Source organism: Hydra viridissima, unplaced genomic scaffold (genome assembly GCF_058129835.1).
Source record: "Hydra viridissima isolate aposymbiotic clone 2 unplaced genomic scaffold, HvirCarnegie_v1 scaffold_16, whole genome shotgun sequence".
In the NCBI taxonomy this organism is placed as follows: Eukaryota; Metazoa; Cnidaria; class Hydrozoa; order Anthoathecata; family Hydridae; genus Hydra; species Hydra viridissima.
In genome coordinates this window covers 8,160,991-8,180,132 of record NW_028324315.1, presented here as the reverse complement: position 1 = coordinate 8,180,132, position 19,142 = coordinate 8,160,991, and positions in this window count along the sequence as shown.

Sequence of the window (19,142 nt, the reverse complement as noted above, 5' to 3'; positions counted from 1 at the left end):
ATCAAAACTGGACCGTTAATGATTGGAAGAAGGTATTATGGTCGGTCGAAACGAATATATGCCTTAATGACTCAGATGGTAGACGTCGGGCACGGAGAAGTCCAGATGAATTAATGCAACAAAAGCATGTTAAACAGACGGTAAAGTATGACAAGTATGTCATGGCCTGGGGATGCTTAAGTTGGAATGGTGTGGGCGTATTCATGTTATAGAGAATATCGTGAGACAGACTTGACCGAAAAATGTTGAACGTGAGTCCCCAACTCCAAAAGAGTAGACACAATAAAAGTCAAAAACCATTGGTTTGCAAAATATCTATCTTCTGGGAAAATGGTTCTAACAGTTAAGCTAACTCCAGTATATTATCCCACTCAGAATTTTGAAGGATATAGTTGTTATGGGAAACCAATATCTTTTCAACTTTTTGCCGAATTTCTAGTAAACGTTTTAGCACATGAAATGTCCTGTTCCAATGTGTTGGGCATTCGACTATCAATGTTTTGCCACACACTTGAATTAATTTATGAGTAACCACAAAACTTTTCCTGAAAATATTAAGCAATTTTCTTGCATTACTTAAAATAGTGGAATAATGGTTCTTGTACACTGGCTTAATTTATAATTAAATACTGTGTGCAAGACATAGCATATGTTTACAAGGCATTTCAGTTTATGACAAAAAACATTTCCTTCCTGTTCATTACTTTTATCTTCAATAGAGCTATCTTTTTTCTCTATTACACTGTCTTCACCATATTCATCTGAACTTTCTTAATTATTGATATCAGGGCTTGTTCTTGCTGTTAGGGATCTTGCTGTGGGTCTTTGGGTAGCTTTTTCTTCACTTTATTTTTCCACCTTGATTTTCTAACTCTTCACAATGGAAAGTTTCATCTTGACATATTACTTCTTCTTGCATGATGCGCGCAGCTTTGCTCATATTAGCCAACTATCTGATACAATCAAAAGTAATTTATCCAATTGATTTCAGTCATTAAAGCACTTTGTAATAAGTTCGGAAATGGATTGTTCTGTACGGGGATAAGACACTTCTATGACGTCCAGAGTTGCTTGACATGTTGAGTCATTAGACGGGTCAAAAAAGCTTTCCGATATACCCAGATAAGAAGAACTTTGTTTTCTTATTTGACCAGCAGCCTTTACATAACGTTACTTTTCTAATATGTTTCAATTTTTCTTTTATTAGCGCCTTTCCAAAATCAAGCTGCTTGTTCAGTGTGGCTGACCCTCAACCATAAAAAAATTCAACAAATTTGCTCACCTCAAACGCAAAGTATATTTCAAGTTTTTCTTTAAAATTTCTCAATTGGATAATCTGCGTTGTACAGTACTTTGTATAATTGTATTATACTGTTAAATCACTTGCTACCTTGTTACTTTGTGTTTGTTAATAGCTATTGCTTTATATTTTTACAGCTTTAACTGGAATTTCTTGTCACAGACAGATAGCATATTTTTAAGTTCAGGAATAATCATATACTGCATGCATAAACTGCAAGAATTCGGTCAATATACTCTACCGAATCAGTAGACCATTTACCGGCTCTCTTGTCAATAAACTCCCGTAATCTATGTACTTTTGTACCTCCACAGGGGAATCACTTAGTTTCTGTTTCTTCTCCAAGTTATTATTTGTCTTTTCATCATCACTTATCTTAAATTCTTTAAAAACTTCTGGATGACGAGTTTAAGGTGAGTACTTAAATTTCTTGTATTTTTTCCATCAACTTCAAAACCACAAGCTCTCAGTTTTTTATCAATCTCAATTCACATACTTTTATATTTCTGTAGCAAATAAATATCAAAATCTCATGAAAGTTGCTTTCTATTCTCCTTCCACTAAGACTGATAGTACCACTCGTTTGTTATAAAAAAGTTATTACGAAAGTTGATTAACAAGTAAACAATGTCGCGCTTGATAGTTTGAACCATACTTTTAGTTTCATGTGTCTTTGAAATGTTTTAAGTTTATCTAAAATTAACGCAAAGTAGGTTTGACAATAATACCTTGGATCTCTTGCTTATTCGTAAGTACTAAATATGGTATCCCAAATAGTATAAAGATAATCTTTAGTTATTGTTTCTCATAAAAAAAGTTCTTTTTTATTTCGTTTATTTACATAAACTTTATGTTCTTATTTCGTTTCCGTTTTTTATAAATACCTTTTTTTTTATTCCGTTTTTTTTGAACAAAATTGTTTGATTTTCGTTTTTATTTCGTTTTCTTTAACGAAAATAACACTGCTGGTCAGTGATAGCTGCATCATAAAGACGGTTTGAAATTTTGAACGTCTAGTAAAAATGCAAGAGTAAAAAAAGTCAAAACGGGAATATCGAAATTTACGTTAATAAAGGTTCAACGAACTGTATATTCTTCTAATTTGTTTTTAACTCAACTTAAAGCTGAAAATAATTCTGTTTCAGCTCGGTGATTTACACTACTAAAGTGGTTTTACTATAATTCTGAATGTGATAAACGGAGCTGATTTTATATAATAGTGCTTACAACATTTGCGAGAAAAATTATCGATACGATAAGAACGCTCAAATGTGAACTTAATGATATTTTAATGAAACATTCACAACAAGTGTGTAAAATTATATAAAAAACTATTTAAATATATTTGGTACTATAATAGTTAAAAATATTTTACAATACAAGGATACGGTACCAAAAGTTTAGCTTAAAAAATAAATTTCAAATTATCTTTAAGAAAAATAGTTAAACACTTAAAAATAATCATTATACAATTGGTTGCACCTGCATACGGTCTCAGTAAGGCAAAGATTTTCTCAGATGATGACTAAACGTGAGTCAAAAATGTGCAGACATTGATAAAAATGTTAAATGCCTTTCGTGAAAAAATGAAAACCAGTTATTTCACTGAGTTGTAACCGTTTTTCAAAGTTTTATTTCGTGCTGCCTTATTTTAAAGCCCAACATTTTGAGTAAAAAATGTCAGGGCGAATTTTTCAAAATGTTTTATAAATACATTTCTGTCACCAAACCAATTATTTAAAAATCAACAGAGCATGAGTTGATTCCTTGCTCATCAGTATTGCTTTAATAAAAAGATGTTCAGTTAGTTTTCATCCTTGAGCCATATAGTATTATTTTTTTATTCTTTTAACTGTAAAAGAGCAACATAGATCTTTTGCCAATACTTAACGAAAGCTCTTAGGTGTCTTGGACAGAAGAGTGGGTTCTTATTGCAAGCAATTCACATTCTTCGATTTTTAAAAAGGTGATTAAGACAAACAGTTAGATACAAAAAGTGTCTTTCAAAAACCTCTTGAGCTGTTTGAGATCTGTACTTGAGCTACAAGATCTTTCTATAATTGACCATCAATAAATTGGGCTTTAGAACCTTTTGTTGATCTACCCAAGATTTAGGATAAAGGAGCTGAAAGTCAAAAAGAAATTATTTTTACTAAACCAGAATCAGGTAACTCTTCTTAAAAAACAAATGTCTTTCGAAGCACAGAGCAAATATGGCATCAGGATTCTACCATTTTGAATAATCATTTTGCAGAATAAATTAGAAATAGGACTAACTTTCATGAAAGTGTTTTGCTTTTATATTATTTTGAATATTAGAGCGCTGCTTCACTGGATTTTCAATAAGTATTTTGCAGAATACTCAAAAGCTGGAATTCACTGGACTTGTTATATGATGCTCAAATTGAGTCATTTGCCAAAAAAATGGCTCAATTTAGCATCATGTAACAAGTCCCACTAAAGATGAGCTTTTAAGTTCGTAGAATTGAGTACTGTAAATTCAAATGAAGTTGTAAAGAATTTTGTAAATATTGCTGAACGATAGTTATTTCTTAAGAGACAAATGACCCCCATAAGTCAATTCAGTTTAGCAAAGTATTTTCAAAGAATTACCTTTATACTTGGTTTCTTGCTGATGTTAGAAAAGTTTGCTCACTCAAAAAGTGCTTACTTGAGTGGACTAATGTTATGAGATTTTGTGCTTCATCAAAATATCAAAATATCGGTAACAAAAGTAAGCGAAAAGTTAATTTATTAGTTAAATAATTAATTCTAACCAATTAATTTAATAAATTATTATACTTATACTAAATTATGTAAGTAAATCTTTAGAAAGTGATTGCTTCTAAATGTGTTATTACAACTTTTTTTTATTTTTATTTTACATTAAAAACCCAAAGCAAGCTTCATATCTTTCGTAACTTGGAACAAGTCTTTTTTCAATCCATAAATATATCTCTTCCTTAATACTAAACTTGAACCTGAAAAGTGTGCAATTTACTTTGAAAACGGCATTTGTTATAACTTGAGCAAAATTATCTGTCGAATAGGTAGGCCTATTTGATAGCTAATTTTGCGCAAGAAAATAACACAAAGAGTCTAAAGAAATCTTGCACTGTACTAAACAAATTCTCTGTTCATATTTTAAGTCGCAATAACTCACTCCTGAAACTCCTGCGGTCACTTGATTATTAAGCGATAGTTTGAGTGACAGCTCAATGTTCGCACTGTCGTTAACGTGAAGCGAAACAACGCCGTTATTATGTCAAAAACGACTGAAAAGGTAGGTTTTCGATTGTGCTAAAGTAAACTTATTTATTTACATTGGTCCGCTTATTTGGAGACTGAAGGCGGTCCAACAGCGAACCGATGGCGGCAAATCGCCAATATTTTAACAACGGTCCGTTGGCGGCAAACCAATGTAGGTACGATAGTGGTTCAATATAGGACCTTCAGTGGTTTTTAATACCATTTCTAGGGATAGATATACTTGTTTACTTGCATTTTTTATTTTTTTACGTACTATCCTATTGCAAAGTTAACTGATAATTACATTTTTCAAGTAATTGAATCCTAAGAATGAGCATTTTTATTTTAAGATTGCTACAGGCCGACACAATCTTGGCAAATGATTGAACACTTAACATGCTTAATACTTAACTCAAGAATCATTTTGCTTTTAAACAGTTCTGTACATTTTTTAATCAGCTATCTTTATGTACAGACTGTTTAAAGATATAAAGTTTTATTAATTTGGATTATTGATGTTAAAACATATTTACGAAGTATAATACCAATTAGTTAAAAATATTTTCACAGAACCAAAAGTTTTCATGATCAATTTATATAGCTAAATACAATTATTAATTACAAATATAAAAACATAGACCTGAAAATTAATGGAAAGTGCTCTAATTCGAAGTCAAAGTTGTAAAAAGTCCCATTAAAAACCCTAATATTCGCCATTTTGAAAATAATAAGTCAATGATCTTTTAGTGGATAAAAGCAATACATTAATAGCATGGTTTTTACGTTGAAAAAGTCGTTAAAGTATGTTTATCTTGCGCAATTTTTTGTGGCAATGAAAATAGCCGTTTTTTGATTTAATAGAGAATAAACTATATTGCAAGTAATGTACTTTTGTAATAAATTTTAAAAAAGAATTCAAAAGTTTTTTTTTCCTAAAAGAAGAACTTTTGAAACTCAGTTCATAGTTGTTCTATCACATGTAAAATTTAGAAAATGTAACCTTCAAACCTTTTTTTTTGATAAAAAAAAAGTCGAGTAGCGCCTACATTTTTATTAGATAAAGTAGATAGGATTTAAATTTTAATTAGATAAAGTAGAAAGGATTTAAATTTTTATAATATAAAGAAGAAAGGATTTTAATTTTTTAAATCGTTTATATTTTGTTTGTTTTAGCTTTTCTTTTTGCAGTTTTGTTTTTGTTATCTTATTTTTTAGAAGGAAAATAGGGGTATGGATGTTATTTAAAGTTATACTAATGCTATTTCCATAAAATGGTTATTACTGCATTGAAATTTCTGTGATGCTATTAACTATTTCTGTTCTTTTTTAGAAAATTTAGAAAAGTAAATTAAACTTTTGTCCCAACACTGACATGGCAAGTCACATGTCATTGTATGTAAAGGTTAAATTTTGTTATGAGGATTACAGTTCTTATGAAGAAAAAAAAGAAGGTAAAGAGTATTGTTTGTAAATATATATTTTGTATCTTTTTAAATTTTCTCGCATCATTTTTAAAATTTTTGTTTGCACAAGTTTATTGTTTGCATATATGCTTTTTTGATATGTATGTGTATGTGGTAATAAGTGCTTTATAGTTGTTTTATCAATGTGTTTTTATAATAATGTAAAGTGTTTTTTTACTGTTTGTGTATGTGTTAATATGTGTTATATAATTATTTTAAAAATGTGTTTAAATATGTATATAAGGAATATATTTAACCTTATATACATATTTAAACACATTTATTGTGTTTATAGTTGGTACATATGTTTATATTATGTTGTTTCCGTGTTTTCAAAGTGCTGTGACTTGGTAAACATCTACCTGAAAATCAATTATTGTATTTTAGAAAAGGAGCAGAACAGATGGCTTTATATTGTGCAGCTCAACGTGATACGCACCTAACGGCATGGTTTAAGTTAAATACTGAAAATGAAAGAGCACATTGCTATTCTTATGTAGACATTCCTTATCACTTTATATTTGATGATAAAAATTGTAAATGGAAGGTTAGACAAAGGGGTGGTAATAAGGTGATAGTAAGAATGGATAAAGTTAATTCAACTGGAGAGTTGTTTTTACTTAAACTGTTACTTTTGCAAGCAAAAGGAGCAACATCTTGGGAGGATGTGCGCACTGTTAATGGTATTGTCCTTGAAACGTTTCGTGAAGCATGTGTTTTGAAAGAATTGTTGTAAGATAACACTGAATGGCAGAATACTCTTTCTGAGGCGTTTTTAACAAGTACGCCAAAGCAAATTAGACAGTTGTTTTCAATTATTTTGACCTTTTGTGAATGTGACAATCCTTTACATCTCTGGAATACATGCAAAGCTTTTATGATGGAAGATTTCATTCACCGCTCAATCCCACTTCTAATAGCTGAACAAGCTACTCTTCATCAAAATGAAAAGATTATTAATCAAAGTGGTAAAATGCTGGCTAATTACAATCTGCCTGTTATTGATGAGTTTATTGGCTTAAATCTAGAAAATTTTAATAAAAATGTTCAACAACTGAAGTAGTAGAATTTTGTATAAACACAACCAGCTGAAATAGTAGAATTGTGTGTAAAATGTTCTTTGCATTGGCAATGGGTGCAGAAGTTTGCATTAACTAAAAATATATGAGTACAAGATGGGGAAGGTGAATTTTCCCAATGGCTACTAAAACTTGGGAATGGAACAATATCTGACGAAGAGGAGGATCCTTTTAAAGGATGCATTGAAAAACCAAATCAGTGGATTATTAGAGAAAATGAATCAGTTGTTGAAAAGATTTTTGGAGATGCTGATCAAAATGATTATTCTAAACGCGTGATTTTAACACCAACTAATGTTGATTCATTATCAATGAAGAAGTGCTTGAATGTCTGCCGGGTGAGGTCAAAATTTATTTAAGTGCTTATTAAATTGATACTGATGACCTTATTGAAAGAAATAATTTTCCTGTTGACTTTTTGAACAGCTTAACTCCTTCAGGTATGCTACCTCATTGTTTAAAATTGAAAATTGGTTGTGTAGTTATGCTACACAACCAATTTTCAATTTTAAAAATTTAGATCTCAAAGCTGGGTTATGTAATGGTACTCGAATGAAAGTTTGTGCTCTTCAAAATAATTATATTGATGCAGAGGTTTTGACAGGTGTTTCTAATGGTAAATGGGCTTTTGTTCCTCGAATTCAGTTGGCTCCATCAGATTCTAATTTACCTTTTGTTCTGAAACGTCGTGAGTTTCCTGTCAAATTGGCTTATTCAATGACAATTAATAAAAGTCAAGGTCAAACATTTGATAGAGTTGGGGTATATCTCAAAATACCATGTTTCTCTCATGGTCAACTATATGTTGCATGTTCAAGAACTAGAGCATTTAATAGTTTGTTTTTTTAAAATTGATAAACATCTTATTCAAGATATGGTAGGTGAAAAGTGTTACACAAATGTTATATTTTTTTTATAACTTTAATATTTTTTTCATAGTATTTGATAAATATACCTGTCATTTAATATGTTTATATGTATTATATGAAACCATATTTGTTTATAGCTGTATATATGTTTAAATTATGTTGTTTCCATGTTTTCAAAGTGGTGTGAGTTGGCATTATATTGAGCAAGATTGATAACCTTGCCAGCCAAGCGGTGTACTTATAGCAGAGGTGTGACTTGGTAGCATTTAGTGTCAGGCGGTTTTACTGCTTTAGAGCTAGGTTGTGTTGTCTAGCCTTTTTTAATTATTCTGGAAACACAATAATGTCTGTTAATGTTTAGCGTAATGTGTATGGGAGAGTATGCAACCTTGATCTTTAAATCTAGGGTGTTATAATGTCCTAAATTTGAAATAATTGAATAACTAATATTGAATATAAAAACAAATATATTTTTATGTAGTTATATCTTTAGTAAAAAGATAAATGTATAGTTAACTTTAAATTGGTTTTCTACATTTGTCTTTCATATTTTAATTTGGTTTGTTATTTTTGCTGGATTTTAGGATCAAGGGTGTAAATATTCTATTGTTATGTGTTATTGTTGTGATGTTTTATGTTGATAGACTGCTTGGCTTACCTTCACGTTGGTGTCTATTGTTAAAAATGAATAATAGGTAGTTTCATTATTGGAACTTACTGCTTTTATTTATTTACTAAAAGCCAACATTATACTAAAAATGCAGGTTATATCCTAATTTGATTTTTTTTTTTTTAAATTTATTTTAGTATTGTTAATCCTTTGTACTTCGAAACAGATTTTGTAGTTACATTTTCGATAAATGTTTATATTAACTGCCATGTCAAAATAGGTTACTATAAATAGGTAAATCGATTTTCAGTTTTTATGTGGTTTTTTTCTTTCTTTCTTTAAGATTTACGATTGACGCATTTATACGATTTATAAAAAGAAAACCTGATTACTTTTTATCGTAAATTTTTGTCAGTTAAAATGATATCAATATATGCAATTAGTTCAAATTTTTTTTTAATTTTCTCTATTTTATGCCTAATAATATTTGTTGTACGTAACTTAGGGGATCTTTTTAAACGGGGGTTGAATATTGTTGTTTTGCGCATTTGTCAAATATCGAGTTACTTAAATTTTATAAGGTATTTAACTAAGTAATTAGCTTAATTTTGAGGAAAGAAAAAATTCTTATATATGTTAAATTCTTAAATCATTGTGTCACATTTTATTATTCTGGTAAAAGGTCTTCATCAAAAACTTGATTACTCTTAATAAAAATAGCTCTATTCTCTTGACCACCATTAAGGCAAAAACGGGGAAGGGAGGTCCTTTATTAGTGTCAAAATATTTAAGAGAATTAAATTTCGAGTAACAAAAGGAATTTTTAGTAAATGGTAGCAAATTACCGTTTATTAAAAACTGTTGAAACAAAGAGGCCATATAAAAATGGTCAGATTAGCGCCATAAATAGTAATGGTCAAATGTTCAGTTATTTATAATTAATTTATTTAGTTGTGTGCATTTAACGTTTTTAAGACAATTTCCTTTTTTAAAGAAACATGCATCAAGGGGATACCAAAAAATTAATAATTCATGTATACTTAACGTTCGCTTTATATTACTCTTATTAATTAAAGTTCATGTTATAAAAAATATAACAAAAATTTAGCTTTTTTCGTCAATTTAAAGCATGATGAAGCGTTATTATTTTGTGTCAGTAACTAAAAACGTATTGTTTTGAACTTAGTTATGTCGAGGAAAATGGTTCTGCTATACACTGATATGACATATGTCAGTTTTAAATTTCTCAAATAATGTTAAATAATTGGTAAACTATTTTACCTCCGCATACTTTTTATTTTAATTTTACAGATGGTTTAATTTTTTAAATTTAAAGGCGTTTTTCTAAAAGGGTATTAGTAATGGTTTCGCAACTTTAAATTGTGGAAAACAGCCACCATAAATTAACAGACCGACCATAACCCGTATTACGGGTTGCTTTTTGCTTGTTATGTATTATGGCTACATGCGTTGACGTCACTTTGGTTTTTGAACGTTTAAGTCACAAAAAGCTCAAGAATATTTTTGATTACAAAATTCAACGCTCAAAGCATAACAAACATCTTCTGAACGTTTAAAAGAAACTCCGAACGTCTTTTGAACGTTCAAAGACGTCTTTTCCGGACCAAATGTCAGCTGGGATATCAGGATCATGTTTATACACATATGGAACTTAATCGCCAAAAAAGGACATCATTGAGCATCTATACTTGCATGCGTTTAGAACGCGTCAGCTTTATTCTTCTTTGAAGGAGGCAGTTGATCTGAATGACTACGTTCACTAAAGCTGTCTATACTGTAGTACCTGAGTCCTTGCGCATCACCTGATTTGGTGAAGAAATAATTTTGCCTACCATACTACGCAGTTCTGAATGAACAAAATTGCGATCTTCTGTATTGACGAAATACAAATATTTGTAAGAAGGAACAGTGTGTGTTGATAGCTTGTGCAAAGGATGAATAATATATTTTTCATTCAAGCTGGACAGAAAAGCTGGCTTCAAATCACGCATACTGTCACTGTCTGAGCCATTGATCTTACAGACTGACCGAAGACAAAATAGCATTGGCCATACATCAATGGACGTTGGCACATAGTCATGTGACAATTGCACAGTAGCCTTGTGAAAAGGATGCAAAAGTTCTACAACGTAATACAACAATTTTTTTTTAACGTTATTCAGTTGCTCAAGTTTGTCAAACTGCTTTGAATAAGCAAGAATGGACTTGATAAGATCTAACTGGCATAACAATGATTGCAAAAGAAAAACTTGACTATTCCAACGAGTTGCAGTATCCTGTTTTAGAGTGTGATTTAGTTGCTGGTTTTTACCACTATGGGGGAAAAGTAGTCCACCATATCCTTTGAAGTCTTGATCATTTCATGAACTAAAGTAGCACCAGGGGACTTCAAAGCCTTTTCAACAACTATATTCAGATTATGACCTGCACAGCCAAGTCTAACATTGTTGCGATAAGCCGAATTTATATCACTTTCTTTGTCAGTCACAAATACCGAATTGTTACTTCTTATTGTCTGAGGGAAAAGTTTTTTAAGTATTTCAGTTGTCATTATTTTTACGGCAATGTCAGTTTAAGACTCACTAAACTCAAATAATCCATCACGTTTACTTATAAGGCAATGACTACTGTTAATGTAATGTGATGTAAAAGTCTGATAAGAGTATTTTAGAATATCATTGGTCCAGTGATCAGTTGTTATTGCGATATGAGTAACTCCAGCAAGTTCGTGTCTTAGACAGCGTTGTTTGATCACACATAATATCCTCAGGTTGCACTGATCTATACTTCGATCCAATATCAATCATTGTTTGAGCAAAGTGACGGTACCCATCATCGTGAACACGCAAGAATGGCTGAATGTCTTTAGCAATCATCCACACGGCTGCACGTTGTGCATTTTCAAGTATGTGTTTAGGAGCCTGTAAAGTATAAAGCAATAAACAATAGACATTAAATACATAGCAATACATAATGGCCTTCTTTTTGTACTACAAAAAACATTGTATTTCCAAAATATTACTTACAATTTGTAATAAATGTATTTTGCTATCATTGTTAGCAAGTAACAAGTGAAAAGTTGTGAAAAATTGTGTGCTATATGCAATGTCTGAGAAATGCAGGTGATTATTGATTAAATTACATACTTATAAAACTAAATAAACATATATGCAGTAAATCTAGCAACGAACCTAATCCTCTACTTCAAAGCAACGGAAGCGTGTCCAGCATTCACCCTTTGTCCATGATGCAGGTACTAAGTGAGCCGCTCCGTCTGTAATCAATTTCTCCTACACTTATTTAGTCCATTTACGAGTAATTCCTGTTACTCATTATTACTAAAATATTATGTAATTATCGTAATCAATAATTACTAAGATATGAATAAAAACTTAGAACATTAACAGCGCCTCAATATTACAAATGTTTAAAAAACAACATTTCGATTTTGGTTAGTAATTTTATGTATTGTAGACTTATCGCGAGGTTAGAATTATTTTGTTCGATTTCCCATTTTAAATGTTAAGAGAAAGTTTTTTATTTTTTTCTAAAAGTAAAAATTAATTAAAATTTTTTGCTTAGTTTTTAATAAAATAATATCATACGCTTTAAGTGATTTCTATACAAATTTTTTAGAAAATTTTTATAGAAATTATTTAAAGCATAAGTTATTATTTTATTAAATTCTCTAAACAAATTATTTAGAAAAAAAATTTGAAAATAAAATATATTTTAAAAGTAATTATTACTTACTAAAATTACTAACTCATTTTCTCCCAACATTTAAAATGAGAAAACAAAATAATTCTAACCTCACGGTATGTAATGCATTAGGCAATGTATTGTGTTAGGTATAATGTTATGTGTTGCAGAGATGCGAATTAAGAAATTTTCACTTTTGCAAACCTCTATTTGGCTTGGTTAGGCTTAGGACAGTTTGTTTGATTCGGTTCGTTCCCAATAATTTTAAAGTTCGGGTTCGGTTTGGTAACAACTAGAGATAAAATAATCAAGGTCGATGTGATTCGAAGTCGAAGCTTTGACGTCGCTAAAAGTCGTGTGTGAACGTGTTTCGAAATCGTTAAAAGTTGCATAAAATTTAATTAAACGGTTCTCAAAATCGTGTCAGTTCAAATAAAGTATATTTTCGCGGTTTTAAAAATCGTAAAAGCTGTATAAATACGAAATGACTCGTTTTTAAATTGTTTAAAATTTCTAACGGCTTTCGAATTCGCTTCTAAATATATAACTTTCTTCGAAATCGTTTGAATAAACGAAACGAGTGCATACAAAAAGTAAACAAACGAACATCGCGTGACTTCGTTCAAGTTTTAAGCTCAATAACTTCAAGTTCAAGTTCTATAAACAAAAAGTTTTAAGTGAAGTGAATTGATAAGCTATATTTTAAATTGAACTTGTATAAGGCTGTACTAGTACTATTTTACTGTTCCCTTCTATTCTGCTAGACTCCTACTCTATCCCTTAGATTTGGAAAAAATTACAGTCAATGAAAAGCTACCTATGTTCATTTTCAAAGACATCGATATAAAGTAAAGTGAAGCGATAAATAGTTTGGTATATGCTAGTATCTAATATCTGCCCTTCTAAGTTCTAATTTCTAAATAATAAAAATTTGAAGTATACACTACAGTAGCATCACAGAAATACAGAATCAACAAAAGAAATACTAAGACCCTAGCATTAAAATGAAAGGGTCTTAGTATATCTTTGCAAAATCCCATTCATTAAACGTGTGAAAAAACTATTTGCATATTGTCGATTATCTAATCTAAAATAATCCTAACATGCTATCCTAGTAAAGAATATTTAGTTTTCCGCTTCCAGTCTTTCATTCTCATTTTTTTGTGCTTTTAACAGCCACAAACCTCTATGACTCTATGTTTGAGTAACATTTCTATCCCTATTGTGAGGAGGGAGAACTAAAATAAAAACGACGATCAATAAAACACAAAATGATTCACCAACTCTTTACATATATAACTGATAAAGCGTTAGAAGATAAGTTAAATACAACTGTGGAAAAACGTAAACACGAAGACGCGTAAATGATAAAGCAAAAAAGAATTAAGTTAAAAACAACTGAGAAAAGACGTAAACGCGAAAACTCGTAAATGATAAAGCGATAATAAGAAAAGTTAAAACAACGATCGGAAAAGACTCATAGAAGATGACTCGTCCACTCTTCACATAAATAAATGATAAAGCAAAATGAATTAAGTTAAAAACAACAACTGAGAAAAGACGTAGACGCGAAGACTCGTTAATGGTAAAGCGACAATTAGAAAAGTCAAAAACAACGATCAGAAAAGACTCATACACGATGATTCACCGATCTATCACGTAAGTAAACGATAAAACGGAAAGAAGAAAAGTTAAAAACAACTGAGAAAAGACCTAAACATGAAGACTCATCAACCTGTCATAAAAATAAATGAAAAGATATCGCAACTGGAAAACAAGCAAAAAACTATAAAAGCTCAAAAAAAGAGAGTCTTAGAGATTTTGGAGTGAATTAGAGAAAATTAGATATAGAGGGATTAGAGCGACTGATGAGTACGGTCGTCTCTTTATTAGAAGAGATTTAAAAGAGGATTTTAAGAGAAAAGAGTTTTAAGGAGATTTAAAGAGGATTTCAAAGAAGAGAAAGAATTTTGTGATAAGAAGAGTACTTTGATGAAAAAGCAGTTTTATAAGCAATTGGATAAAAGAAGAAAAGAAGAAGATTTTAATCTTGATTGCTGGAGAATAACTAGAAGATTTAATTAAAGAAGAGATATTTGTAATAAAAGAAGCTATAAAAGAAAGAGGAGTAATTGATATAAACAGTATTGAACACTGCATGAAGCGTAAGAGAATATTATTTGTATTATATAAAAATTATAAAATAAAGAGTGCTAACCACTACAAAATAGCACATTTGTGGAGTTTTATTATATCATAGAATATACTGAAGACAGCGATTAGAAAATTAGCCCTTTTTGATTAAACCTTGCCCATTCCTAACCAAACTGTTCCCAAACCCACCCTTACCTAACCAAGTACTCCCCAGACCATCAGCCTCGTTCCCAACCTCCGTATACCTAATCCAACAACCCTAACCAAAAGTCAAACCATGATGCTATAAAATAGCCCTCGTTTTTACGGTATTTTCATGTTTGAAGAAAGCGTTTTTCAATATCTGATACAAAGTTACATTTTCGCACTTTGTTTATCATTTCTTGATGAAATTTCTTGGAATGAAATCATTTTCAATAAAATATTAAAGATTCAACATTTTTATGTAGTTAACTCTTCAATTCATCTTCAGGAATATTTTTTATGTAATCATTGTCATTATGAACATTTGTCGCTTCTCTTTCGAAAGAAATACAGCAGATTTAGTCATCTATTGTCAAAGCGTAAGCGAGTGTTTTTCTCAATAATTGATATCTTTTTAGCTACAGTGATTGTATTTTTATTACTTTAAAGTTATCTATTGTAAATAAATTACTTCCTTTCAATAATCTGAAATAGGCTCATTCTCACTGTTTTACAAAGTGATAGAAACATTACATATATATATATATATATATATATATATATATATATATATATATATATATATATGTAATGTTGCATACAAGACAATTAAAATTTTGTATATTCTTGCGCATGAATTGCAAACTACATATCCATCTCCAAATGCTTCTCCATAAGTTTGCAAGTCACTAAGCTTTTTGCATCAGAAATAAGTTCAGATTCCTCTGGAAGCTTCTGCTTGTAATGGCTTTGGCCAGAGGAACCATCACAGCCCCATTTACTATAAAAAAGTAAATTTTTGAATTCAATAATGTACACGGAATCTATAGTCAGAATTCTAGCTACAGTGTGATCCAATAAATCTTGCAGTTCCAGAATTTTCGCATGTTTGTTCGTAATTTCTTTAGCAGAAGATGGTGGATAGCAGGTCAGTTTAATTTCAATAATTTTGTAATATGGTGGGAATATGGAACAGTTTCGTTCATTTGTAACCTTCCTCATGTACTATTATTGTGCTTATGTTAAATCTTAATCAATAAACACGCTGAGTGCTTCTTCGTCCGTTAGCATATTTTTCTGGCTTGCGTTTTCCATAAAACTCGATATTAAGTTTTTTTTGTCTTTATCAGCAATCCTTATTGATTCCACAAGTTTTGCTTCTGCTTCTTCTCCCATTGAACCATATAATACACCTGAAGATATGCATTAAAGATGTGCTCGAATCCATATTCCTTAAGTAACATGGAACTTTTTCTTTTTTTGCTGGATTCTGACGAATCTCCATAAGACACGCACGGTCCTCCGCGTTTTTCAAAAGTGGTAGATAGCATGAAGTCGGTAATTGCCTCTTCTGAGTTAGGTAAAGATACACAATATTCAGAATCCAACCAATCAGTGTTCTTAGATAAAAAAAAGCTTCCTTTTTCCGTGACACCTGTATCCATTGTTTATTAAACGACGGAATAATGTGGCTTTGAATATAACTAATGATGAAACACAAGTGGTCCTCAGAAAGTTGATAATTTTCTTTTAAAATTGTTGACAGTCTCTCAACTGTCCTTCCTCCAACAATACTGGAAAGCAATAATTTACATTTCGAACACTTAAAAGTTGTCATTTTAACAAGTCACAAAAGTAATATACGTAATATTCAATAGTCAAACGTGTCGGTTTAATTTCCGCTGTGTATTTGTTATACCGATATAAATGTTTCAACTCTTTATATATTGGCAGTGTACATTCACCACAAAATGAGTGCAAAAATACAAGAATGCCATGGTATTAATAAAAAATTGATAACAAATTAGAAAACATATACCAAGCTATTGTTATAAATGAACAAAATTTGAAACCGCGTAAAAAGCGGTTTTCTGTTTTTTTTACTCATCACTTTTTTCTCAATAATTTCGGAAACCGCACGTTTCTGCAACTCATTCTTTTAGATGTTTTTAATAAATACATAGGCTACAATGCTATATTAAATGTAAAGCGTGGGGAAGTGTGGGTAACTGCCAAAAGTCTCTGTGAACTTGAGGAACTTTTTTTTTTTTTCATTTATTTTATTGTTCAAATAATTACTCCAAAACTGAACCATATAAGTAAAAATGTATAATTTTCTTAAAATATCCATAAGATGAGCTGTTCAAAAATGTATAATACTTTATATTTATTCCCAGAAAGTTTTATGGAAAATTAACTTTTAAAGTGAGGAAACGAACAGGTTTGAATTGAACATTCACAAAAGTAATAAACAGTAGGGCTTCAAAATTATTTTTTTTACATAAAATTACGTGAAATTCCTGCATTATAGTAATGATTGAATATTAAACTATTGAATAAAATTGAAATATAATGACAGTAGCGACATTAGTAAAAAACATTTATGATATGCTGTTGTTCTACAATTTTCCACAGTGCGGCGTGCGATGTAAAAAAGACGATGTAGCATTTATACTCACGGGTAACCTTTCTCTACCGCAAGGTATCAATTCTATACAGGACTTTAACATTTCTATACCAAAATGGAGAAAATCTATTTAAAGTAGCGAATCTATGCCAAAATGTAACATAGCTAACGGGTGATGACAAAAAAATGAGATTGCATTCAATGTAAATTTGGATGTACTAATACCATTAGCTGTATATATATTTTGTATGTATTTTATTGCAAATTTATTCTAGTTTTAAATAAAAAAAAAAGTAATTAAAATTTAACGATTTAAAAGGAAAATAAACAAATCTAAGCAAGTGCTTCTCCGTGAACGTTTGTATGGATTTTACATTGACAATAAGCAAAATGGTAAATATTACACTTATTGTCATTTTATAGCAGAAAAAATACCAAAAGCAACCCTATACCGTATAATTGAACGCGCAGAAAATGGAATCGGAACTCAAAGAGTTAAAGGAAGTGGTCGAGTCGCAAAAAAAATGACGAAAAAGAGCATTACCAAGCTGAAGACCATGTTTGACCACAAGGATGGCGTCTCACAAAGACAAGCAGCTAGTAAATTTGTGTGCGATCATTCCTTTATATGCAAAACATTGAAGAAACACACAGATATAAAATGGAAAAAAAAAACCAATGATTCCATTAAGAACAGGGTCACAAAAACGCAAAATAAGAACCAGATGCAGTCGATTATACGAAAAATATAAAAATCACGATTGGATAATTGATGATGAATCTTATTTCACTTTGAAACATAGCACCATTAACGGAAACCAAAAATTCTAGTCAAGTAACACTGCTTTGATACCGTCTGGCGTAAAATATGATCCAGTTGAAAAATATGAGCAAAAAGTGTTGGTCTGGATTTGCGTTTCGGCTAAAGGTATTTCTATACCTTTTTTTGTACCTTCTAAGCAATCAATCAAGCAAGAATTATACTTGAGCGAGTGCATCAAAAAATGACTTGTTCCTTTTATCAAAGCAAATCATCTAGACGACAATTACATATTCTGGCCTGACCTAGCAACATCACATTACGCAAAAACTGTAGTGGAGTATTTCAGACAAAATAACATCAATTTTGTTGAAAAGGAAGACAACCCTCCCAAAGTACCTGAATGCAGGCCTATTGAGGACTTTTGGTCTCAATTGAAAGGAGAATTATACAAGAACAACTGGCAAACAGAAACTATTGATCAACTTTGCAATAGAATAAAGTATTGTTTGAATAAGATCGACTTTACTGCCATACAACGCCTTATGGGATCGGTAAAAGGTCGAATCGATAATATTCGTAGAACTGGAGTAATAGAAGATAATTAAATAAATGTTTTGAAAGCTCGAAAAATTCTCTACTTAATACATTTTTAATTTTAAAAAAATCATTTAAAATAAAGGAGTTATGCCCTTTTAAACGCAGTCTCATTTTTTTGTCATCACCCGTTATCAATATTTGTAACAAATCTACGCATCAGTCTGATCATCATCATCATCATCATCATCATCATCATCATCATCATCATCATCATCATCATCATCATCATCATCATCATCATTATTATTATTATGTAGAGTTTTCTTATAATTTTGTTAAACGTCCAGAAGTTCAAAAGAAATGCCTGTCCTGTTATTATAAGACAAGGATGACTCATTAAAAAATAAATTTAAACAACTTCACTACTTCAATGAAAATAATTTGTATCTGTTTGTTCATTTCCACTTCAATGCAGCCAGAAACTACAACTCCTGGTTCGCAGTTTATTTGATCCTTTTAAAAAATACACAAATACAGCTTGCGACTCATGGATGGAAATACACCCTTGCTCATCAATTACAATTTCGAATATAAAAGCCATTTCGAGTGAACTTGATTTTTTACCTGCATTCACTAACGAAAGACCAAATTCGGAACCCTTCTAGGGAAAGTTAAATGTTAAGTATAAATCATATCAGAGAAAAACAAGCCAGAAATTAATTGCTCAAAAGATTTATAGCCATATTGTCATATTTTCATCTTCACAACTAAAGATTTGAGATAATTCAAAAAAAAGCTGAAGTAT